The sequence below is a fragment of the Microcaecilia unicolor genome, chromosome 1 (genome assembly GCF_901765095.1).
Source record: "Microcaecilia unicolor chromosome 1, aMicUni1.1, whole genome shotgun sequence".
Classification (NCBI taxonomy): Eukaryota; Metazoa; Chordata; class Amphibia; order Gymnophiona; family Siphonopidae; genus Microcaecilia; species Microcaecilia unicolor.
Genome location: NC_044031.1, coordinates 488323255 through 488349511, shown reverse-complemented (window position 1 = coordinate 488349511; position 26257 = coordinate 488323255). Strand labels below are relative to the sequence as shown.

The following is a 26257-nucleotide window of genomic DNA, read 5'->3' as shown; positions in this document are numbered from 1 at the left end:
CTAGGTGCTTTTACAAACACACTAAGGCAGGGGTGTCCAACCTTGGCCCTTGCCTAGTTGGGTTTTCAGGATTTCCCAAATGGAGGCAGTGCGTGCAAATAGATCTCATGTATATTCATTGGGGAAATCCTGAAAACCCAACTGGATTGCAGCCCTCAAGGACCGAGGTTGGAGAACCCTGCTCTAAGGGGTATATTGTATAAGTAGCACATAAAAATCAGCACCAAAAATGTAACACGCTTAGCACAATTCTATAAAGTGTGTGTCCTTTATAGAATCACGCTTAGGTATAAACTGCACCTAACTGTAGGCACCTGCAATGAGCAGGCTTACATTCTGGCACCTACAGTTAGGCACAATTTGGCCATATTCTATATCAATGCACATAACATTTGAAAATGCCCCCAGAAATGCCCCTATCCACACCCCCAAATATGTACACATGTTAGGATTTACACGCATATCGTTATAGAATATGATAGGTGCATAAATCCTAATTATTGCTAATTTGTGCTGATAATTGATTGTTATCATCTAATTATCACTGCTAATTGGCTTGTTACTCAATTAAGTTATGCATTATGTGCACCCAATTTAATGCGTGTAACTCATAGCGCCATATATAGAATCTGGCCATATATAGAATCTGGCTCCAGGGTTATACATTTATAAAAACAAATATTATATAGTACCTATATTTATGTGATATGCATGCAAGTTTTATTTGGGGTTGGAGAAAAGGAAGAGCAGGGCAATAGCCTAGGCTGTGTAGGTACATAGGTGAATATGTTACACCTATATGCCTTTTCTAAAAATAGATTCTCCAACAGCTCTCTCAAAGTTCCCCCATAATGTTGCACCCAGATTCTAAAAAGGTCATCGAAAGAAGTGTGCCCAAAATTGGTTGAGATTCTGAGTTGCGCATGAAACTCAACTGGTCAACAAGTAATTTACAGTCAATAATTGGCATAGATTTGCCCATGTAACTTGCTGCATGCTGTTTAATAACACATGTCATCCAAATCTCATAGGGACCCCTCTTACTAAGCTGAGGTAAAAGGGGCCCTGCGCTATCAGCAGCAGCCATTTTTGCCACAATCTGAGGCCCTTTTTTTATTTTTATTTATTTTATTTTTAAGATTTTAACATTTAAATCAAGCAATACACTTGTTTGTAAAGCAATACATTTCAACATATTTGAGGAAAAGAAAAACAGGAAAAATACTGAAATTTCTTGCTCAAGTCCACATTTTTTTAGGGCAAGATGTTAAGAAATGGAATATATATTATAACAAAGACTATCAATGATAAAGCAACAAATGGTAACAGCCAGCATTATACAGTGTTAACTATAATTCAAGGGTAAGGATGTTCTAAGATCCCCTATTTTGCCTTGAGGTGAGAAATACTGTTAATTGAGCCGGGTCAAAATACATATTTGTTTGACTGGTATCTCACCACACACTTGCATGGGTATCGCAAGTAAAACGTTGCACCCAGTTGAGTTACAGCTGGTTTCATTAAAAGGAATGATTTCCGACGCTTTTGCGTATCTCTGGAGATATCGGGAAAGAGTTGAATTTTCTGACCAAGAAATGTTTTATCTTTATTCTTGAAGTACATGGACATTAACCATTGTTTATCTGGTGCCAGTGCCAATGTTATTATCAAAGTTGTAGGAATCACATCTTCAGAATCTGTTGATTCAAGCAATTCAGTAATATTCAATGGTTGTTCTTGTACTTCAATTTTTTGTTCGCTTCTCTCCTTAACCGGAAGGTAATACATTTGGGTAAAAGGAGGAATTAATTCCTCTTTTACTCCTAAAATCTCTATTATATATTTTTTCAACATTTCCCGAGGAGGTTTAGTAATCTGTCTAGGAAAATTCAACAATCGTAAATTGTTACTTCTAACAGTATTCTCAAGAGACTCAGTCTTTCTTCTTAATGAAGTCAGGTCTTTAATCATAACCTCCTGTTGGGACTGGATTCTCTTCATATCAAGTTCTTTCTTTTCTTCTGCCTGTTCAAGTTTCCCTATTCTTGCATCTATAGTCTTTATTTTTTCCTCTTGTTTTATCATTTCCTGATTTAATATATTTATCTGAGGTGCAAGAGACTTCCCAAGATCTGCTATCAGAGTCCATAAAGAGTCTAAAGTCACTTCAACTGGCTTGTGCACTTCGAAAGAAAAAAGTGGTGGTGTTACCCCTTTCTGCAGCAAAACATCCAGATTCAAACCAACAGCATTTCCCGCTGAAGTCGCTGTTGTTATCGACGTTTCCATCAAGGCTTCCTGCACTCCAAAAGACCGCTGTTCTGCCTCCTGACTGTTCGGTCTCACCACTTCTGGGGGATCCGTTCAGGGTCGTCTCTGATGGGGTGCTATAGCCCAACGGCTGAGGGGGTGGATCCCTTGTATCGGGGCTGAGCGTAAGCTCTAGCCCAGAAGACGCTGCCATGCCTCCATCCACACTGGTGCGTATCAGCGGGCTGCCTCCTGACGCTTCCAACACTGCCGCAGATGGACCCACAGTTGTCTGCATAAAGATCTGAATATCTTGCGAGAGAAGATCTGAGCGCTGCGGAGCATGGGGGGCGGTCCTGCTCCGTCGCTTCGGCATCACAATAGGTAAGAAGCTGAGAACTGTGGAAATGCTGGTGGTTAGCAAGTTCGCTCGGCAGCCATCTTGCCCTCATCTGAGGCCCTTTTTACCGCAGCGGGTAAAAAGGCCAAAAAAAGAAATGGCCATGCAGTAAGATTGCACTTACCAGGGGCCAGGGGAAGCACTTATGGCCACTTATTGAGATGGCGGTAAGGCTCCCGTGCTAACCCCACAGTACATGGCAGCTCCTGATTACCACTGGGTAACCCCTGCAGAAATATTTTTCAAATATTTCTGCTAGTGCCAGAAATTTTGTATGCCGGGGGTGCAACTACTGCCGACTCCCGTGTTGGGCCAGCGGTAGTTCCTTATTCCGCTGCTTAGTAAAAGTGCCCCTTAGGGTCCAATTCTATATATGGCACCTAAAATGAATGCGTGCTAGGCAATTACATCGAAACCAGGGGCGTAGCTATGGGAGGCCACAGAGGCCTGGGCCCCTGCAAATTTTGTCTGGGCCCCTGGTTTGGATGGCGGGGGTCTCCAACCCCCGCCAGCCGAAGCCTTCTTTAGTGCCGGTCTCCGGCGCAGCTGCGTTCTTGCCCTGCTCTTCTTTCTTCTTGCTCCTCCTGTGCACGCTGATGCTCCTTTACATGAAACCGAGAAGGAGCATCAGCATGCACAGGACAGGAGCAAGAAGAAAGAAGATCAGGGCAGGAATGCGGCTGCGCCGGAGACCAGCGCTGAAGAAGGCTGAGGACCCCTGTCAGCAAAGGTATTTATTTGCGAGGTGAGGGGGGGGGGTGAGGAGGCGAGGCAGTGGGGTGGAGGTGAGGCAAAGCGAGGCGTGGCAGGCAGGTGTCGGTGGGGCGGCACTCATAATGTGCCCCTAACCTCGGGCTCTGACCCCCTTCCACCGAAAGATCTGGCTATGCCCCTGGTCTAAGCGTATTCTGAATACCACATGTAAATTTATGTGTGGTAGTTAGAATACAGTTAGGCATAGTTCATGCCACTGAATCTGCGCATGTGTCCATTTATGCCAACAAAAAACTGATGTAAATCCCTGCGTGTAGATTTACATGCACTGGCCCATATTTTATAACAACATGCGTAGATTTTGGAATGCCCACAAAACACCTGTTTCCACACCCCTTTTTGCTTCTGCACATTAGAATTTAGGCACAGTACATTACAGAATACACGTAGCAATATATGCGCATAAATTCTCATTTTTGTCAATTAGTGCTCATTATTGCTTGTTAAGAGCTGTTAACCACGCTTAACACCTTGTTAAAAGAATTAATCGATGCTCTTAGTTATAAAATATGCCTCGATTTACACACGGAATTATGCATAACTCTAGTCACGCTATGTACAATTCAAGGGGTTAGTGCGTAATCCAAAAGGGGGCATGGCCATGGGAGGGGCATAAGTGGGCCAGGGGCATTCCAAAAAGTTGTGCGCTGTGTTATAATTACGCAACAGCGTATCCAAATTGTGTGCCAGAATTTATACCAGGTTTCAGCTGGTGTAAATCCTTGCAACCACAGTTGCATACAGGAATCAGTGCACTGTACTCTTCTATAGAGAGCGGTCATCCCCAAGTACCCCTTATAGAATGGTGCTAAGATCTGATTTTTCTCAATGCTTGTTTTTGTTGTCATTTTCTGAATCTGCTCCAAAGTGTATAGTTTATAACACACGTGTATTTTACAACTGCACCCAGCCTCCATTTCAAGGAATACCTAAATTAATGCAGAGATTTCAAGTTACCCAGCTCCAGGCTGGAAACTTTTTGACCAGCCCTGGTTTTGAACTTCCCTAAGCAGTGTGGGATTTGAAGTGACTGATCCTAATAATGCACCAGGATGAGGATAGTCTGAAATCTAGGACTGCCCCACAATCTCCAGCCTGGAACTGGATAACTTGGCATCTCTGTGAATATCATCTAACAGAGTGCACTTTGCAGCAGTAACAAGTATTTTTATGCATGTACATCTTGAGTGGTGTAGAAAGAGTAGAAGTAAATCAATGTTTTACTTGTTCCAAAAGTACAAGACTAGGGGACACTCGAGGAAGTTACATGGAAATACTTTAAAAATAAATAGGAGGAAATATTTTTTCACTGAACGAATAGTTAAGCTCTAGAACTTTTTGCTGGAGGATGTGCATATCTGGGTTTAAAAAAGGTTTGGACAAAACCTGGAGGAAACATCTATAGTCTGCTATTGAGACAGACATTGGGAAGCAACTGCTTACCCCGGGATTGGTAGCATGAAAGCAACTGCATGGAATGTTGCCACGGTTTGGGTTTCTCCCAGGTACTTGTGACCCGGCTTGGCCACTATTGAAAACAGGATACTGGGCTAGATGGACCATTGGTCTGACCCAGTATGGTTACTCTTATGTTCTTATGATGATATACTTAAATGGCCAAAAGAAGGTTGCCTCTATATGGGAGGCTCACTCACTAACTGCAAAGGAAACATTATCCGCAAATTGTTTCAAATCTATCAGGTCATAGAATGTATATCTCACATTTTGAAATTCAATCAAACATTTAACAGGAAATCACAGAAAAATATCACCAGCATTTTGTAGAACACATGGGCGGAGATCCAGAAAAGACTTACACCTCTTCTGGGTTTCCCTACCCACATCAGGAAAACGTCATAATTTTTGACCCATATACAAAATTGCTCTATTAAAAAAAAAAAAAAAACTGTTACTGTATCAAATATTTATCAGATTCAAACATAGAGGATACCAAAAGGGTTGCCCTAATTTCTACTATATCCTGAGAGGTCTCCAAAAACTCAGAAACATTTAAACTGTCTAAGGAAATAGCTTCCAATCTAATATTTAAGTCCACTCCAGATATTCCTGAGTTTTATCGCTTTTTATATGAAAGATGCCAGATCTCATTAATTGGAAGTAATGATTCATTGGGCAATTTCAAGATCTCCAACATATATTTCTTGAATACATTCTCTAGCAGGTAACATTTGCACTTTAGGGATGTTCAAGAATCTGAGGTTACAAGCTCGTATTGAATTTTCCAACTGTTCCACCTTAAACTGTACAGCCTCAGAACATTTAACAAGTCTCCCTTTTCTTTCTTTCAGGGGTCCTTTCACTAAGCTGAGGGGGAAAAGGGCCCCTCACCAGCACTTCCCTGGGAGGGTAGGACAGTTCCAGACCTCAGCAGGGTTCCAACAGCAACTAGGCGATGTCTACAACCACAAACGCAGGTGCACCTTGTCCTCCAGTCACCCCACCTGAGGTGGGTGAATTGCTTGGCAGGAACTGAGTTTTTAGGCAGGTGGGCTGAGTGACACATCCTCAAGTGGCACCGGTTATCTCTGCACTGATGGAACAGCAAGAATGCCTCCAGCCCCTTCCAAAGAAATAGTGGCATAATAAAGGATTGATGCCTGCACAAAAGGAGAGGTACTGGGTAAGGTTTCCCTCACTTTCCCCTTCCTCTTGGACATCTTAGGCAATAGAAATTGAAGAAATTAATAGAAGTGCTGAGAGCAGCCCTCTCTGCCTCACACCATGTCAGCCATTTTTATTTACATTTAAATACAACACATATTCGATGATAAAATTATATTATTACTTTTTTTTAACTTGTATGATTTTGCTTGTTTTAGTTGTAGCTTTGGTGGTGTTTGCTGTATGAATGATTACTCTGTCCTATTTGATTTTGGCATCCCTTTCTGATTTTTTTTTATTGTTTTTAGAATTGCAAACCACCTAGACCCATCTTCTGGAATTTTGGCGAGTTATCAAGTACCTAATAAACATAAACAAATATTCATACCAGGACTACATATCTTCAACAGTGACCCCCAGCAACATTTTAAGGAATATACAACCAGTTCTTTTCTGACCCCTTCTCCCCCTCCCCAAAATAACTAATATACATGTTTTTATGAGTAATTTGTATAATACTTACATAACTGCAAATCACACCCCCAGGAACACCTCTGACCAGGATGAACTAATTTATGAAAATACAGGGTTCATGTGCATTTATTACATTTTATAAAAAGGAATTTCTGCCATTTATAATGCACTTCTGTGCTGTTTTTACATGCAGGTATGCTTTATAAAGTTATTCCTCAAAAAGTGTTCATGCTGTTGCAAACTCTGGGCCTGGTTTAGCACACTTAATGATTAGGACACGCTAAATGCTAAGTCGTCCATAGGAACATATGGACGACTCTAGCTTTTAGCGTGTGCAGGTTTTACCCCTATAGTTTGTAGAGATAAAGAAAGCAAATGTCTACACAGGCTTCTGCTCTGATCATTGCCCAAGAAAAAGTACCCACAGAGATTGTGGAGCTCATTCTAGAAGGATTATTTGTGATTTCCATGCAGAAATTCTGGCATTTTACATGTGGAAACAACATCCATATCTGCATACCTGTATTCACCGTGCACACATATTACCTAACATTTTCACATTAGGATTTTACAAGTGCTGTCGTGCAAAGACTTTTTAAAAAGTGCTTGTTTAGACTAGGGGGGACTAAGGGGTCCTTTTACTAAGCCGCAGTAAAAAGTGGCCTGTGGTAGTACGAGCGCATCTTTGGGGCATGTGCTTGGTCATTTTTTACCACATCTAGGAAATAAAGCCTTTTTTAAGGGGCTGGAAAATGAACGGGCACTAAAATTGGAACCAGTGCACATCCATTTTCGGTCTGAGACCTTACCGCCACCCACTGACCTAGCAGTAAGAGCTTATGTGTTACACACACGGTGACCAGTCAGCACATGCCAATTGCGTATTAATGCTGAAAACGCCACGCACAGTAGGAAAAAATTAATTTGTCCAGGCATTATGGATGCATGCGAAATCCGAAATTACCACAGGGGGCACACTAGCCTGATTTTAGTCTCATTTTGGTGTCACTGCACGCGCATAGAGCCAACCGCACCTTTGTAAAAGGACGCCTAAGTGAGGTATACTACATAATTCCCCATTTAATTCTCCTCCAAATTGAACATAATTAAAGACTGTGGCCTCTATAGTTAATTAGCAATATTTAAATACACAAATATATAAATATCTGTGTGTGTATATATTTGCAAAATGGCTCACATACATGTGTAAGTTGCAAATCTTACATGTATTAGTTATAAAATGCTAATTTACAGCTATAAGGGTTGCACTTTCCCATTTCTTCTGTTGATTTTTCCTCATGTAGATTTGTAAAGGAGTAGCCTAATGTTTAGTGCACTGAGCTGAGATCCTGGAGAACTGGATTCAATTCCCACTGCAGCTCCTGGTGGCCCTGGAAAAGTCACTTAACCCTCCATTGACCTAGGTACAAAAGAACACCTTAGATTGTGAGCCCACTAGGGACATAGAAAGTACCTGAATATACCCCCAGATTTTATATAGTTTGTCTAGATAGACATGCCAATTTCCAAGCAGGGGTGATCTGTGCTGATATTCAATGACATGCTCCAGTTAAGTGCCGCTGAATATCAGCACTTAGGTGGACATAGGTGATTTAACTAGGCAGGAGCCTCACTTTGAATATCGGGCAGAATAAGGTTTTGGAATTTTAAAGATATCGGGGGATTTTCCAATTTATAATTTATAACATTGGTCACTAAGGAGATAAAAATGACTAGAGAAACATAACCCATAGAGGATTATAACTCAAGCGGCTATTCTCTGATAGACTCATCCAATTAATTCATTCCATTTTGTCTTTTTACAGTAACATTTCTTTCTAGAAGAGTGTCTCAAATGAGCATGACTCTTTTTAATAGTAATACTAATACTTACGAGGCCTATGCAATTGACTTTATTGTACATGATAAGGTCCCTCTGTGAATGCTTAAAAAATGTGGAAATTCCTTAACATGAGGGTTAAAGGGGTCCTGGAAGGGGTTAGTATAAGTATGCAAAATGTATATGTCCATGCATACAAATGAAGAAATGTCATTTGCAAATGAGGATTTACTGAGCTCACCGAAAGAGCTCAGCATTCTTACCTTTCATGCTGTTAATGATTGCTCTTTAATGTCTACCTTGAACTGGTATTATCATGAACCTTGTCATGAACCTGCTATTTAATGAGCTTGAACATGCTGTAAAAAAAAATGTCAGGCATAGCATGTTCAGAACTCCCAAGCATAGTAAACATGAACATCAGTTGGCTAAATAGCATATATGTGCTACTTATTTGAAAGCCCCATAAATGGTATAAGTAAATTAAAACAATTATATTCCACCTAAGCAAATCCATAATAACAAAAAACATACTAGTAACGCAATTATAGTAAACTTAACACAGAAGTAAACACAGGAGCCACATAGAAAAGGAATGGTTAGATGGTAGCAAACGGGACCTGGTCACCCAAAGTAGAGTACAAGCACAGTCACAGTGAAGACTGCAGCAACTGGTGAGTGGGAACCTACAGTAATGCCAGTCAGTGCAAGAAAAGTTAAAGAGCCATTGTCACGACAAAAGAGTGGAGCAGCTGACTAGAAGAGAACCAACCTACACCTACACAAGAAGAGCTGAAGACTTATAGTTGTGACAAAAGAGTGGAGTTTAGTTGGCCAGCAGAGCATCAACTCCCACCAGCACAAGAAGAGTTGCGGAGGTGCAGCAGTGAAAAAGGAGTTCACCGGTGATTGCAAGAGTTGAAGGGAGGAAAGGGAAGGGAGGTGGGAAGTACAAGGAAGAGCAGAAGAGGGAGGGGAAGGGTTAAAATAAAAATAAAAGAAAGGAGGGAGAGTTCAATAGAAAGTGGCAGGAAAATGCAGAGTGATCCATAGGAGCCAACTTTTTAAATTATGGGGGGTGCTAAACCCAACAGAAATGATCTCTCCCTGGACACAGTCAAGGAATTTGTTCAATATTGGGGGCACTCAAGCACCCACAGAGCTGGCTCCTATGCTTCCCATAGATATAAATGTGTACACTATACCACTTGTGCACACAGACATTGCATGCTACCCACCAGTCACTGCACACACCTGATTCATCCCCTTCTCATCCATCTACCTACACAGCCCCAGCCATCTAATGAAGACAATTTGCCATGGCTATTCCCATTCAGACATGCCTGAACCTGTAAATGGAAGAAGGTGATGCAAGCCATTTTGTCACAAATGTATGTAACTACCATACACTAGGGGGCATGCAATGAAACTACAAAGAAGTAAATTTAAATGAATCCGAGAAAATATTTCTTCACTCAACATGTGATTGGGCTCTGGAATTCATTGCCAGAGAATGTGGTAAAAGCAGTTACCTTAGCAGGGTTTAAAAAAGGTTTGGATAATTTCCTAAAAGAAAAGTCCAGAGGCCATTATTAAAATGAACTTGGTAAAATCCACTGCCTGTTTCTGGGATAAGCAGCATACAATGTATTGTACTGTTTTGGGATCTTGTCAGGTACTTGTGACTTGGATTGGCCACTGTTGGAAACAGGATGCTGGACTTTCGGACTGTCCAAGAATGGCAACACTGTTATGATTCTGCTAGACAGGCAGGAGAATGACTGGGACTCACTTCTGATTGGCCTATCAGGGATTGAGCTGACGTCTGAAAAAAGCAGCAGACGTCAGAAGCCAGATCTATTTAAACCTTACCTCTCCCTACAGCTTTAGCATTGAGTCCAGTCAGCTGAGCGACTTCCCCTCTCTCTGTCTGTGCTAGTAGCACACTGTGCATCCGTTGGAGTTTGCTTACTCTTCTTTTTGCTTGTAGCTTCTTTGTGTGCTGGTTGTTCTCAGTGTATGCTTGGCCTAGCTGCTTTCCTTGTTTACCTTACTTCCATGCAGCTGTGTGTGCTCTGTTTGCTCTGTCTCTGTGTGCTGCTGAGTTCTGGCAAGAACGTTGTTTGTTTTTCTCCTTTGTTAGCTTTAACCTTTGACTGCAGTGTAAGCCCTGCTTCTTTCTGACTTGTGTGTTAAAGCAGCCCTTCCCTTTAGCCTGCTTTAACTCTTTGTCTGCTGTGTTTGTCTCCTGATTCTTGTGTGCATTGCTCCTTATCTGATTGGTGTATGTAAAGGCAGCTTTCCCTGTTTGCTTGCTTTCCCCTTTGTCTCTAGTGTCTGTTATTTGACTCTGTGGCACAGCCTTGTGTATTCTTATGAGTGGTTTTTCTTTACCTTTGAGTCCTATATGGCCAGCCTTGTGTACTCTTGTGAGTGGCTTCCCTTGACCCTTGAGTGCTGTGTAGCACAGCCTTGTATATTCCTATAAGTGGCTTCCCTTTACCCTTGAGTGCTGTATGGTACAGCTTAGAGTGTTCCTATGAGTGGCTTCCCTTTTCCCTTGAGTGCTGTGTGGCACAGCCTAGTGTATTTGAGTGCTGTATGGTACAGCCTAGAGTATTCCTGTGGAGCTTCACTCTTGTAGAGTATCCTGCTTATAATCGAACGAGAAAAATGCCCAAGTTCCGACCTAAATCGGGAGATGGACGTTTATCTCACAAAAACGAATAAAGCGGTATAATCGAAAGCCGATTTTTGGACGTTTTCAACTGCACTCCGTCGCGGATGCGGACAAAGTTGATGGGGGCATGTCAGAGGTGTGGCGAAGGCGGAACTGGGGCGTGGTTATCTGCCGAACAAAGATGGGCGCATTTCACCGATAATGGGAAAAAAGTATGCGTTTTTAGCTAGAATTTAGGATACTTTTCCTGGACCCTGTTTTTTCACGAATAAGGCCCCAAAAAGTGCCCTAAATGACCAGATGACCACTGGAGGGAATCGGGGATGACCTCCCCTGACTCCCCCAGTGGTCACTAACCCCCTCCCACCACAAAAAAATGATGTTTCACAACTTTTTATTTTCACCCTCAAATGTCATACCCAGCTCCCTGGCAGCAGTATGCAGCTCACTGGAGGAGTTGTTAGGGGGTGCAGTGGACTTCAGGCAGGTGGACCCAGGCCCAACCCCCCTACCTGTTACAATTGTACTGCTTAATGCTTATTAGTCGTCCAACCCCCCCCCCCCCAAACCCACTGTACCCACTTGTAGGTGCCCCCCTTCACCCCTTAGGGCTATAGTAATGGTGTAGACTTGTGGGCAGTGGGTTTTGAGGGGGATTTGGGGGGCTCAACACACAAGGGAAGGGTGCTATGCACCTGGGAGCTCTTTTACCTGTTTTTTTGGTTTTGTAAAAGTGCCCCCTAGAGTGCCCGGTTGATGTCCTGGCATGTGAGGGGGACCAGTGCACTACGAATCCTGGCCCCTCCCACGAATAAATGTCTTGGATTTATTCGTTTTTGAGCTGGGCGCTTTCATTTTCCATTATCGCTGAAAAACAAAAACGCCCAGCTCACACATTGTTGAATAAAACATGGGCGTCTATTTTTTCCCAAAATACGGTTCGGTCCACCCCTTCACGGACCCGTTCTCGGAGATAAACGCCCATGGAGATAGGCGTTTTCGTTCAATTATGCCCCTCTATGTGTCCCATTCTGTCCTCATCTTTCCTTTTTCCCCTGTGGGCTTTGCCTCTGCTACCTGTGTTTCTGTGTAGCCTTTCTTTGTATTCTCTTCCTCTGGTCGTAGCCTGTATCTGCCAGCTTTTTGTCTGTCGCCCTTCCCTTGTGTCACTAGCTAGCGCTGTGTGCAGTGCATGTGCTCCAGTCCCTTTTGAGACCCCTCATTGTTCTTTTGCCCTTCCCTAGTGTATGACCTGGTTCCAGTTCGGTTGTGAGGCCCATACGCTTGGACTCTGTACAAATGGGTTCCCATTTGGCGATGAGGCCCCCGCCTGAGTGGTCTATCTCCTTTTTCTGCTGGTGCTATTTGAGTGTCCTGAGTGTGCGGGGCTTTGTGGCTGTGGTATTGCATAGCGCCTGTTTGTTCTACTCTAGGCCTTGGCCAAGATCCTTCCTAAACCTCGGCCTAGGCACAAGGGCTCACGAACTGATTAGCAAACACATATGTACTTATGTACCTAGAAGGGGTGTAACCCATATTTTCGTATTCAGGTCATGCATTAATCTTGACATTAATGCTCAGAAGTAATGCACTTTTAACACAGAGGCACTTGTGTGTGTGTGTATGGGGGGGGGGGGGTTCTATAAACAGTGCTAAAAATTAGGTGCCAATAAAACTGAGCATTAAGCTAGTATTCTATAATGCAGATTTGTGCATCAAATCTGTTATGGAATACTAGTGTTAATTTGCAGTTATGCACCAAACTTTAGGTGCAATCATTTATGCCCTGACTATGACTGGCACCTACAAGTTGCAGTTGGGTGCATAGAGGCAGCTGTTCTATAAAGCATGTTCAAGAATAGTCAGAATGCCCTGACAGGCTCAATGTCCCTCCCATGTTAACACCCCCTTTTCACTATTCCCCTAATTCTAGAAAGGATGTTTTGAGATACATGCACGTCTTATTTGAATAATTAGCCAATTAGGGCTTTATTCTATAAAGGTTATGCTCTTAAATGCACTTTCTTAAAATTTATGCTCCTAAATTATAAGCATAGTCTATGCTCCAAAATAGATTATGCTCTCAATTTAAGAGTATAAATTTAGGAGCGTAAATTATGCTAATAAATTAGGAGCATACATTTTAGGAGCGTAAATTTAGGAGCATAATCTTTATAGAATAAGGCCCCTAGCACCAATAATTTGCTTTTAACAAGCTATTATTGGTGATAACTGGAATCAATTAAGATGTACGCATGTAGATTTAGACATGCGACCCATGCCTAAATTTTACATGCATCCTGAAAAAGGGGGTGTAGAAAGGGGTGGGTCATGGGCAGTTTGGTGCAGATCATGGGCGTGGTTTTTGGTTTCATGTGCAATTAAAGAATAAGGAAGCTCCACGTCTAAATTTAGGCATAGGTATTTGCACCATATTTTTGTTAGTGCAAATGGACATGCCTTAATTTAAGCGCAGCCCCCTGGGACTTAAAAGTTATTCTATAAACTGCACCTAACTTTAGACATGGCTTATAGAACAGCGCTCATCAGGGGTTTTTTTGCTCACAATTATTTTGGTGCATTTCTAGAATATAGCCTTATAAACCTAGCTCCTCAGTATACAGAATAGAGGCGTAAGTCAGTTATGCAGGCAACTGATAATTAGTGCCAATTACTGCTTGTTAATGCCAATTATTAGTACTTATCTCCAAATAAGTGCCAGTTAGATAATTATGTTATTTATTTATTTATTTATTTATTGCATTTGTACCCCACATTTTCTCACTTTTTTGCAGGCTCAATGTGGCTTACAGAGTGTTATTATAATATAGGCATTACATGATCTTAAATACAATCATAAGTACATAAGTAATGCCATACTGGGAAAAGACCAAGGGTCCATCGAGCCCAGCATCCTGTCCACGACAGTGGCCAATCCAGGCCAAGGGCACCTGGCAAGCTTCCCAAATGTACAAACATTCTATACATGTTATTCCTGGAATTTTGGATTTTTCCAAGTCCGTTTAGTAGCGGTTTATGGACTTGTCCTTTAGGAAACCGTCCAACCCCTTTTTAAACTCTGCTAAGCTAACCGCCTTCACCACTTTCTCCGGCAACGAATTCCAGAGTTTAATTACACGTTGGGTGAAGAAAAAGTTTCTCCGATTTGTTTTAAATTTACTACACTGTAGTTTCATCGCATGCCCTCTAGTCCTAGTATTTTTGGAAAGCGTGAACAGAAGCTTCACATCCACCTGTTCCACTCCACTCATTATTTTATATACCTCTATCATGTCTCCCCTCAGCCGTCTCTTCTCCAAGCTGTATAGCCCTAGCCTCCTTAGTCTTTCTTCATAGGGAAGTCGTCCCATCCCCGCTATCATTTTAGTCGCCCTTCGCTGCACCTTTTCCAATTCTACTATATCTTTCTTGAGATGCGGCGACCAGAATTGAACACAATACTCAAGGTGCGGTCGCACCATGGAGCGATACAACGGCATCGATAGTAGGCTGAAGGTAGATGAGGATTTGGATGGGAAGGTGTTGAGTAAGGTCATGTGAGAGGTGTTTTTGATGAACCTGAGTGGTTTAAGGAATGATTTGTTTCATTAAGGATGTCTTTTTTAGGCTTTGTTGAAGAGATGTGTCTTCAACGATTTGCGAAAGTATGGCATATAACTGGCCCTATTCTATAACTGTGTGTGCAATTGCACACTTAAATTTAGGTGCCATTTTTAGAATTTGGGAGTTAGCACTTCCTATTTAGAGATGTTAAGTGACTCTTCATTAACAACACTTTAGCCTGTCAACACACAGTAACTCCAGCATGTTAACATGCCTCCTAGCCCAAAACGCCATTAATGGCCAACTTATAACGTGCTAATGGAGTTTTTAATTCAAAGGCAAGTTAGTGTGTCCTTTCATTAGCTATGTGGAAAGCAAAAAAGAAAGCAGACCTTGTGAAGAAAAACAGTCCTTATTAATTCATAAAAGATCCCAGGATTCAAATACAGTTGCCTGACATGGCTATGTTTTGCCAAAATCTGGCTGCATCAAAGGCATAAAAAACAGCTGGTGTAAAACCTCAAACTTCACAGTTTTTCTTCACAAAGTCTGCTTTCTTTTTGCTTTCCACGTTGGATATAGTAGACTGTCTTCCTTGCTGTTTTCTTACTCTTGAATTAGCAATTACAGTGTGTTATACCGTATATTAGTAGCTAGTACAGTATGGCTTGCTAAAAGAGCCCCTAAAATACATTAGTATTTGACTACTTGTAACCAAACCACAAGAAAAACATATGGGTCAACATTCAGCTGTTGTGATTGGTGTTTTGTTTCTAATATTGGCTGTAGTGATTAAAAAAATATAATAATATAGATATAGATAGATACTCAGACTGATTATCCAGATAGGTGTTCAGTTCTGAAAATCATTTGGATAATGGTAATTTACAGTCCGCTATCTAGATAACTTATCTGGATACCTTAGGACATACTTTTGTCTGTTAACAGAATTAATATTGCCATTGTCCAGGAAAGTTCCGGGACACCTTGTCTCAGCCCAGACTCTGGCCCTGCACTACTTGCATAGTGCCAAGAATATTTGTAAGGATATCAAGAAGCAATATCCAGACAGTGTCTCTGAATATCCTGGATAGCACCTCTTAATTGGAAAGTAAGTGCTGTTATCTGGATGTGTTTTTGAATATTGACTTCATATATAATACAACATTTATAGTAGATAAGGACCATAAGGTACATCTAGTCTATCCAGTTTCATTCCTGGTACATAGCCCTTCAAATATGTGATGCTGTGAGGCTATTTATCTTTGTCAGCAATTCACATACAAATGGATATTGTCTTTTAGGTCAACTGTTTAGAGCTTCGTTTTTTCACATTTCACTTGAGGTCTTACATTGTGTATTATGATGTTTTATTTTTCCTTGCATTTGTATAATGTTTCTTCTCTTTTTTACATATGGAGGCGTATTTTCAAAGCACTTAGACTTACAAAGTTCTATAGGTTACTAGGGACCTTTGTAAGTGTAAGTGCTTTGAAAATGAACCCCATAGTATACCATACAAATGTCTTTAGGATGCTCTTGTTTAATTAGGTTCAAATTTATGCCTATATTTATTCATGGATGTGTACTATATTTGTATCTGTTCACAGTTTACACAATTGTTTATGTAGTTAGTAAGGTATGTATGTTTTTAGTTGTGCATTGCACATCATAGATATTCTTAATTTTTATGGTAAACTAGTTTTGTATTCACGCACCATATTTTAATTTTAATTTTTATTTCTATCTTTAATTTTTAACATTAAACTTGCATGTTTTCATCTTAAATTTTTACTTTATATGTATCACCTGTTTATATTGAGTTTCATATCTTCAAAGATATGTTTATTGCATTCTTATATTTATTTGTTTTTGTTTTATTTCATTGATGTACTATATTTATTAATATGTATTTATTCATTAATATGTATTTATTTATTTTCATGTTAGGTAAGGCTCCTGATGAAGGCACGTCTGCCGAAACATGGCCGTGTCAAGCCTTTCAACGTTTGGCTTACATTATTTCTGAGGCAATAAAGACCTGATTCATTGGTTGAGCTTTGGTTTTCTCCTTTTTTTGCTTCCTTACTCCTGACTGTGGGCATAGCCATACATTCTAGCATAGGCGGTCGGTGGCCCAACTGTTTGGGGAGGCTAAAGGGGGTGGGTTAGGGATGGAGCTAGGGGCGGAGCTTATAGCCACAATTAACACAGAAAATAAATAAGTAAAAATAAAATAGTCACAATACCTTTTATTAAATTTAGATATTAGATATGTATCATATGTCAAAGCATATACTAACCACAATCGCTCAACTGCAAAACTCCATGCACAAATTTGTGCAAAAACACACTCAGAACCTTACTGTACCATAACACTAGGCAGACCCTAATACACCAATATACCACCCATATGGAAAATGCAGACTGTCAACAATATGAAACAAGGGATCATAATATCACAATTCTCATGTAGAGCCACAAAACACCCTTTTAGGGTGGATAGTGTTCACAATGAGCTCCTTTTATTAACAACTATATGTAGATCCTTCAAGCGGTAGTGTGTCATGATTTAGGCTCTAAAACCCTTTCTGATGTTTTGGTGCCACCTCAGTAATGCCAATACACAATCTCTCCACTGCAAAACACTATACACAAACTTGTGCAAAAACACACTCATAACTTTAGCAAACCATAACAGCACTAATTCCAAGGACAGGATGAGCTACAACCTTATGCGTGGAAAAGCAGCACTGTAATTACACCGGGCTCTAAAACACCAGTACACAACATAGTGAAACAAAAAAAACAAAAAACAAAAAGGGCTGTAAATACTACACACTAGTAGAATACTGCACCTTGATTACACATGAAAAACACATGACACAACAGATATGAAGGCAAAACTGGAAAGTTACCTCAAGAAGTCAGACTGAGCATGCAGCAATACTAGAAAAATTGAAACTTACATGCTAAATATCACAGATGCACATTTCCAAAAGCTGACATATTCCAGTTAATAAATTCTGAATAAAATACTTTTTTCTACCTTTGTTGTCTGATCATTTTGTTTTTCTATTCGCTTTGGTCCCAGTGTCTTCTTTCCATTTGATATTTTTTCTCTCAACATGTCCACCATCCTCCTGTGTCCTTATGCGTCCTGTTTACCATCTGTAGCCCTGTCCCTATCCTTTCTCCAGTTTCAGCATCTGCCCTCAAAGTGTTCCAATCCAGCCCTTAAATTCAGCAATTTCCCCTCCATCCAAATCCAGCATGTCCCCCTCCCCTCCATCCATGTACATGAACTTCCTCTGTCTTTCCTCCCCTCCATCCATGTCCAGCATTTCTCCTCTCTCCCTTCCACTCCATCCGTATGCATCTCCTTCGTTTGTCTTTCCTTCCCTCCATCCTTGTCCAACATTTCTCCTCTCTTCCCTCCCCTCCATCCATCCATGTCTTTCTCTTCTACCCTTCCATCCAGTGTCATCCCTCTTTTTCTCTCCATCCTTCTACCCATTACCCTCTCCCAATCCTTCCGTCTATTGTCTCCCTCTCCTTCCATCCATTGTCTCCCTCTATCTCCCCTTCCTTCTAAACAGTTCTCTCTCTCAACCCTTTTCCATTCAGCATGTCCTCTCTATCCCCAACGTTCCAGTGTCTTTCCTCTTTCCCTCCCTACCCTTACGTCCAGTGTCTTCCCTCTTTCTGCCCCCTCCTTCCAGCATTTTCCCTCTTTCTCCCTCCTTTCATTCAGCATTTCTCTGTCTGACAGCTAGGGTCTCCCCCAGTTTCTCCCCAGCAGCTTCTCTCTCTCTCTCCTGCCCATGTCCCCTCTTTCTCTCCCCATCTTTCCACTAATCTCTCTCTCTCTCTCTCTCCTCTTCCATCCAGCATCTTCTCTCTGGCTCTCCCCTGCTCTCTTCCTTGTCCACTCTTTCGCTCCCCATCTCTCTCTGGCTGTCCCCTGCTCTCTTCCATGTCCCCTCTTTCGCTCCCCATCTCTCTCTGGCTCTCCCCTGCTCTCTTCCAAGTCCCCTCTTTCTCTCCCCATCTCTCTCTGACTCTCTCCTGCTCTTTTGCATGTCCCTGGCTCTCCCCTGCACTTTTCCACTTTCTCTTTCTCTCCTCCAGCGTCCTCATGCATCCCACCTTTTTCTTCCCTCCCCTTCTTGCTCCCATCACTCTCACTCCTTTCTCCACCCCCCTTTCCCCATTCCCTGCCATTGCTTTCCTTCCTCCCTCTTCCCCTTAGATGTGGCACCTCACATCCTCCTCTCTCCACCCCCTTTCCCTTTGGTCTGGCAGCTGGCTGACATGATGCATCGCTCCCCCCCCCGGACTAGTTCGGTATCGCTCTCCCCCTCCGCTCCTGTCATGTCTTTGAATGTCGAGGATTCCTTCCGGTAGCAGCAGAATCGGCAATGATGTAAGCGCTGCTTTCAGCCTGCCCCAGAAGCCTTCTTTGGACAGCATCCCACCTACACGGGAAACTGTACAGAGAGTCCACGCACCAGTCGGGGGGAGGGAGATGTTCAAGGCAGCGGGAGCTGCACCCGGGGCGGTCCGTCCCACCCCGCCCTTGCTGCACTTCTGGCTGGGGAGGCTTAGCCTCCCCAAGCCTCTTATACCGGGCGCCTATGCATTCTAGATTATCTCTGGATTTCCTTCACTTCTTTGCATTTAGGGATCCTCTTTTTCACAGACCCCTAAGGTTCTCCACTAATCACCATTTATTAAAATTTTATTTCTGAGTACATTCAATTAACCATTACCTTGTGTTTTCTCTCACTCAGCTAGCGTTAAATGCAGTTCCTCCACATAGATTGCTAATCTATATAAATGTTACAACAATAATCTCTTTGGTCCTTGCTCTTACTTAATGTTAATACAATATACGTAATGATAGCAAGTATAAATCTCCGAAATGGCAACTGTTAATGCTAATAGAGGAAAAGACTTCAGAATCTCGGTTTCAGCTGTTACCATATAATTCAATATTCAACTAGCTGACCGCTCTGCTCTGCGTGTTAAACTTTTCATACACGCTAGCGAGAATCCTCATCAGTCATAAAAACCTCTACTTAAACACTTTCTTTTGTTATATGACTATTATTCAAATAGTACTTAGCTGTAGTGTGTGCAAGGGCAAAATATATTAGTCCAAGCCCAACGGCAAGCTTCCGCTTCGCTCGTGGCTTCTTAAGGAGCTGGACGGCATAACCCTTCTTCGCACCTTCACAAACCCTCAGCTTAAACGGCAAGCTTCCGCTTCGCTCGTGGCTTCTTAAGGAGCTGGACGGCATAACCCTTCTTCGCACCTATAACAGTATAACCAAGAATTACTCAATCAGTTAACATCCAGAAATAGAGTAAGTGGAACAACTCACATTTTCGCCGAATGAGTGAAGGTATTTCCTCATTCGGCGAAAATGTGAGTTGTTCCACTTACTCTATTTCTGGATGTTAACTGATTGAGTAATTCTTGGTTATACTGTTATAGGTGCGAAGAAGGGTTATGCCGTCCAGCTCCTTAAGAAGCCACGAGCGAAGCGGAAGCTTGCCGTTTAAGCTGAGGGTTTGTGAAGGTGCGAAGAAGGGTTATGCCGTCCAGCTCCTTAAGAAGCCACGAGCGAAGCGGAAGCTTGCCGTTGGGCTTGGACTAATATATTTTGCCCTTGCACACACTACAGCTAAGTACTATTTGAATAATAGTCATATAACAAAAGAAAGTGTTTAAGTAGAGGTTTTTATGACTGATGAGGATTCTCGCTAGCGTGTATGAAAAGTTTAACACGCAGAGCAGAGCGGTCAGCTAGTTGAATATTGAATTATATGGTAACAGCTGAAACCGAGATTCTGAAGTCTTTTCCTCTATTAGCATTAACAGTTGCCATTTCGGAGATTTATACTTGCTATCATTACGTATAATCTATATAAATAAAATCCCCCTCAAACGTTCTGAAGCTCAAATCCCCCCACAAACGTTCTGAACCTCACTCCCTGACAGTGAAGCACTGAACTCCTGTACTGTTTGTAGGCTAGGCTATCACCCTCACTCATAGACCCGCCCCCAGCCACGCCCCATCTGCAAATAAAAAGCAACCTCAACGTTCTAAGGCTCACTTTGTGGCTTCAGGGTTCGTAAGTTCGAAGCTCTGTAACCACTTTTAGTAACCAGCTATCTGTGCCCCGCCCTCACGTCACAACGTTATGACGTTGAGGGCGGGTCATAATAAACACAAGCTCTTTCCACTCCCCAATGCACCTGTCATTCCCATACAGTACCTACGCGTCGCACCCCCCCCTCCAAAATCCACCCCCCGTCTTTGCTTAAAGCCCACCTCTTCAATGCTGCGTTCGGCACCTAACCCTTACCGTTCAGTGAATCCAGACTGCCCCAATTTGACTGCCCCTATCGGACCGACCGTTCACTTGTCTATTAGATTGTAAGCTCTTTGAGCAGGGACTGTCTCTCTTTGTTAAATTGTACAGCGCTGCGTAACCCTAGTAGTGCTCTAGAAATGTTAAGTAGTAGTAGTAGATGCCCCTGCACGTCACCTCCCTCCAAACACGACAAACCACTCTGTCTCTCAGCCATCCCTCCACCCGCGCAACGGCACTCCCCTCCCCGACATAGGCCCCGCCCATCCCCCTACATGCACGGTCGCCCCCCCTCCAAAATCGCTAGCCCCCATCTGCTACCCTCCCTTCCTCTTACCGGGGTCCCGGCGCAAGAACTGAGGGGCAAGGTAGCTCGCAAATTCTGCTGCCTTCCGTTGTCTTCGCTATGAGTTCTGTGCCCTGACTCTCTGGTCCCGCCCAACAGGAAATGAGGGTGGGACCAGACAGTCAGGGCACAGAGCTCATAGCAAACACAATGGAAGGCAGCAGAATCTGCGATCTACCTTGCCCTTCAGTTCTGCCGCTGCGGCTGGGACCCCGGTAAGAGGAGGGGAGGGTATTAGAGGGGGGTTGCCGATTTTGAAGGGGGGGGTGCTGTTCACGTCCGGGGGATGGGCGGGGCCTATGCCGGCCATTGGAGGACTTTGCTAGCGCCCGTTTCATTCCTGTCAGAAACGGGCCTTCATTACTAGTTTTATATATGAGCCTCCAATGTGAGAGAAAAGTGTGGAAATTTGACTGTATAACATCTGAGTCACCCATTTGAGCATATTCCATAGTTACTGACTACATTTTTTGAGTTAATCTTCCTCTAGCAAAGCTATGTCTTGTATCAGATCCTAAAACTCATTTAATTCTAACTACTTTACTATTCTGGCTTTTAGTGGACTCTCTATTAATTTTTCTACAACTGAAGTTTTACTACTTGGTCTATAATTACTAACCTCCTCTCTGTTACCACTTTCATGAAGAAACTGCATGAGCCCTCCTATAGTCCTGTGGAATCATTCCCATCACTAAAGTTTTATTGAAGAGATCCTTTGGTAGATCCACCAGAACCTCTGTGAGCTCCCTTAATATCATAGGATCGTAGGATCATCGATCTCCTCTGGCCCCATAGCTTTGTCTACTGTCAATTTTGCTAATTCTGTATAAACCTTCAATTTGTAAAAGGTGTGGCATCTACCCCATGTTCATATTTAGTACTGCCAACTATTGGTGATCTTTCTGTAATCTCTTTCTGAAAATAGCCTAATTTATAGAAACAATCAGCATCAGGAATTGTATCTAGTTAGATGAAAAAGAGAGGAAAAGTTTCTAGCAACTGAAATATGCCTTTGGTCCTGCAGAAATAATCCTCTGGCAAAGCCAATAAAAAGAAAATGTTTTTAACCCTTTCTTTAAATTCTTAAAAGTAGTCTGTAAGATAAAAAGGAAGAATATTCAAAGGGCTCGATACAAGGGGGGAAAAGGCAGCATGTCTAGTGGAATCAAGTCTCGCAGTTCCTGGAGTAATATTACAGTTTTAGTATTTATATATTTTTGTATAGTGACTTGAAAGTGGAAATGTCCTCGCTCCATTGATAGAGAATGTCATCGCATGTCACAGAACTGAGAGGTGCAGAATTTCTACTGAGATTCTGCCCCATCCTATATAGACTCCAGATTTCTATATAGAACAATTTATTGAATGATAATATCAAATAATTATAATGGCAGATTTACTGGGTGGCTGAAACTGATTATGGATTCTGTACTTAAAAGACTATATACGTAATCTTTTTTTTATATAGTGAAGTGATGGGCAGGATGTACAAAAATGTCACTTCTGTTTGCCCCTGTACAGTATACTTGGCTTGCTTCTTCTATTACCTCTTCAAAGTCTTCTAGCTAGAGATGCCAATGAATGCCAGCCCTCAAAAGTGCTGTAAACAGGTTCCTTATTTGTGGAATATCCAAGATTAATATGCATGCAATATATTTGATACAACAGAGGCAGTTATCTTCAGAACTAGACCTGTAGTAGCACTCAAGATTTGGGATTAACTCCCCCCTGCTCTAGACTAAAAGGTTTTCAATTCTAGTCACAGTTGTGGTGTTGACTCACAGATCTGAACCAGTTCATTTTGTAAAAATGGCAGCTCTGCAGAGCTGTATATGTTTTCTTTACAGTAATCTTAGGTATAGAGTTGTGGTCATTTTTTTCAAGCTGAAAGCATTACTTGTAAATTAAATTGTGTACTAAAGAAAGCAGATGTCTTGACAGGTGTCCAATAGCTGCCTTTTCCCTATGAGCAGTGAACATTGTCTTTCTTTAGACACTCAGGGATTACCTATTCACCTTTCAACCAGAAGCTTGTCAATTGTCAAATAAGTATTGATGTTTAACTACAAAAACAATCAGAAAAGTTATGTCAAGCTGTGACCTACCACTTGTACATGAAGCAGAGACAGCAAGGATCAGGCAAAAGGAGAAGTGGCATCAATCAGCAGCTCCTGTCAATCACAGTTGCTCTTCCACTCTCAAGTGGCAAAAACAGGAGGCATCTATTGAAAATACAAGAGAAGAAAACATCCAGTACAGTTTGCTTCTTCAAAAAGCTGTAATGCAGTCTTGTCTGAGTTTAGTCTTCCAGGGCTACAAACAGGCCAGGTTTTCAGTATCTCTCTAACGGATATGCATACAAGATATTTGTATACCATGGAAGTAATAAACATGCAAAGTTCTCTCATTCATATTTAATATGGGTATCCCGAAACTGTTTGCAACCCTCGAGGACCGACCTTGGATAAGCTTGCTGTAATATGCAAGCTTAATCTCCACCAAACAGTTCACCAAAATGTGAAAATCAATTGATGCAGGACTATATAGAGAGCTGGAGTGTGAGTTGTATCTTAAGAAACTACAAAGAAAAGGCTTTCAGGAGAAGTGGGTGTAGAAAAATAAGTATTTCAGCAGAGATGAAAAATTAGAGAACATAAGGAAAGAGATGAAGGTAAGATCCGTGGATGCTGAGAATCTAGAACAGTTCTTGAAGGGGTCTTCCCACAGGTACAAGATTGTAGAAAATCTTGGATACATCAAACTATGGCCTTGCCAGAAACCTTTAACTCGATCACCAATTAGGGAACAGGAATATTTACTGTAACTAACTCACGTATTCAGAACTGATGCAATCAGCAGCTGAATATTGCAAATTAAGCCTTGGATTCAGTTGTATTTAATTACTAAATACGCAGCAAGTTTGTGTTTGTTGTTTACCAGAGATTTAATTTTTAAAAAAAAAACACGATATAGTATGATTCTCATTTTCTCTCAAATGAGCAAATACATTTCCTTTGCATGCCCAAATATATTTATAGTGAGCTAGCAACGATGCAGAAATAGAGAAAAACATTTCTTTGTTTTTGCACAGTTCAATCACACTTCAAACACATCTGTGGGAAAGTAAAGTGGGGATTAAAGCTGAAATGGAGTGCAATTCACACGCAGCAAATCCCGCTAGAGAAAATAGATTATTCAAATATGACTTTGTCTTGTCAGTCATCAGGAGTTTTAAAAACTGCTTAAAACTTCATGCAGACATTTAGTGAAGAATATTCTAGTGCTGTACACTATCGGATCAATCCAATATTTCATGTTTAAATAATTCACTTCAAATATTGTACTGCAAGGTGTACAGTATAGAGATTATATTTGCAAAAGGAGCTCCTCTACTACTACTACTACTTATCACTTCTATAGTGCTACAAGGCATACGCAGCGCTGTACATCATACACGAAAAGACAGTCCCTGCTCAAAGAGCTCACAATCTAAATAGGAAAAACACACAGAACAACTAGGAGGTAAGGGAATTAAAGAGAGGTGGGGATAAAAGGGGTACAGGGCAAGTGAGTAGTGGTTAGGAGTCAAAAGCAGTGTTAAAGAGGTGGGATTTTAGCCTGGATTTGAAAACGGCCAAAGACGGGGCTAGACGTACAGGCTCGAGAAGTCTATTCCAGGTGTTAGGTGCAGCGAGATAAAAGGAATGGAGTCTGGAATTAGCAGTAGAGGAGAAGGGGACAGACAAGAGAGATTTATCCTCAGAACGGAGTACTCAAGAGGGGGCGCAGGGAGAGACAAGTGTGGAGAGGTATTGGGGAGCGGCAGAGTGAATGCACTTATAGGTCAGTAAGAGAAGATTGAATTGAATGCAGAAACGGATAGGGAGCCAGTGAAGTGACTTGAGGAGAGGGCTAATGTGAGCATAGCGACTCTGATGGAAAATGAATCGTACAGCAGAGTTTTGGACTGGTTTAAGAGGAGAGAGATGGCTATGTTGGAGGCCGGTGAGAAGCAGGTTGCAATAATCTAGATGAGAGGTGATAAGAGTGTGGGTAAGTGTTCTAACAGAGTGTTCAGAGAGGAAGGGATGGATTTTGTTGATGTTATAGAGAAAGAAACGACAGGTTTTGGCAATCTGCTGAATGTGAGCAGAGAAGGAGAGAGAGGAGTCGAAGATGACCCCAAGGTTACGAGCTGATGAGACAGGGAGAATGAGAGTGCCATCCACCGAAATAGAGAAAGGGGGAAAAGGAGAGGTGGGTTTAGGGGGAAAGATGAGGAGCTCAGTTTTGGCCATGTTAAGTTTCAGATGACATTGAGACATCCAGGCAGCGATATCAGATAGGCAGGCTGATACATTGGTCTGGATGCTGGTTGAGATTTCAGGGGTAGAGAGGTAGATCTGGGAGTCATCAGCGTAGAGATGGTATTGAAAGCCATGGGATGGTATCAGAAAGCCAAGGGAAGAAGTGTAGATGGAGAACAGGAGAGGACCGAGAACAGAACCCTGAGGTACACCAATTGGTAGTGGGATAGAAGTGGAAGAGGATCCACCAGAGTGTACACTAAAGTGCGAAGCGAGAGGTAGGAGGAGAACCAGGAAAGAACAGAGCCCTGGAATCCAAGTGAAGACAACGTATCAAGGAGTAAGCTGTGATCAACAGTGTCGAAAGTGGTGGATAGATCGAGAAGGATGAGGATAGAATAGAGACCTTTGGATTTGGCCAGTAACAGGTCGTTGGACACTTTTGTAAGTGCAGTTTCAGTATTAAAGCTTTGTTTTTACATTGGGTAACTTATGTCATCTTTTTTTCAAATTTCAAATGAATAATTTATGCTGGAACATCAGCTAAAATAATTTATTCAGAGACATATTAAGAATGTTGCTGCTTTCTTTCCAAACATTCAATCTTTAAACCAGCCAT

The 26257-nt window shown here is 41.9% G+C and overlaps 1 protein-coding gene across 1 annotated transcript in view; it reads right to left on the bottom strand.

Moving 5' to 3' along the window:
* The window catches only part of SNTG1 (syntrophin gamma 1), a 734999-nt gene extending 711461 nt beyond the window's left edge, over window positions 1-23538 (bottom strand). Inside the window, exon 1 of the mRNA XM_030214286.1 lies at window positions 23437-23538. The gene's annotated coding sequence lies outside the window, so the exon portion shown is untranslated. The remainder of the gene's footprint in view (window positions 1-23436) is intronic.
* Window positions 23539-26257: the final 2719 nt, after the last annotated feature.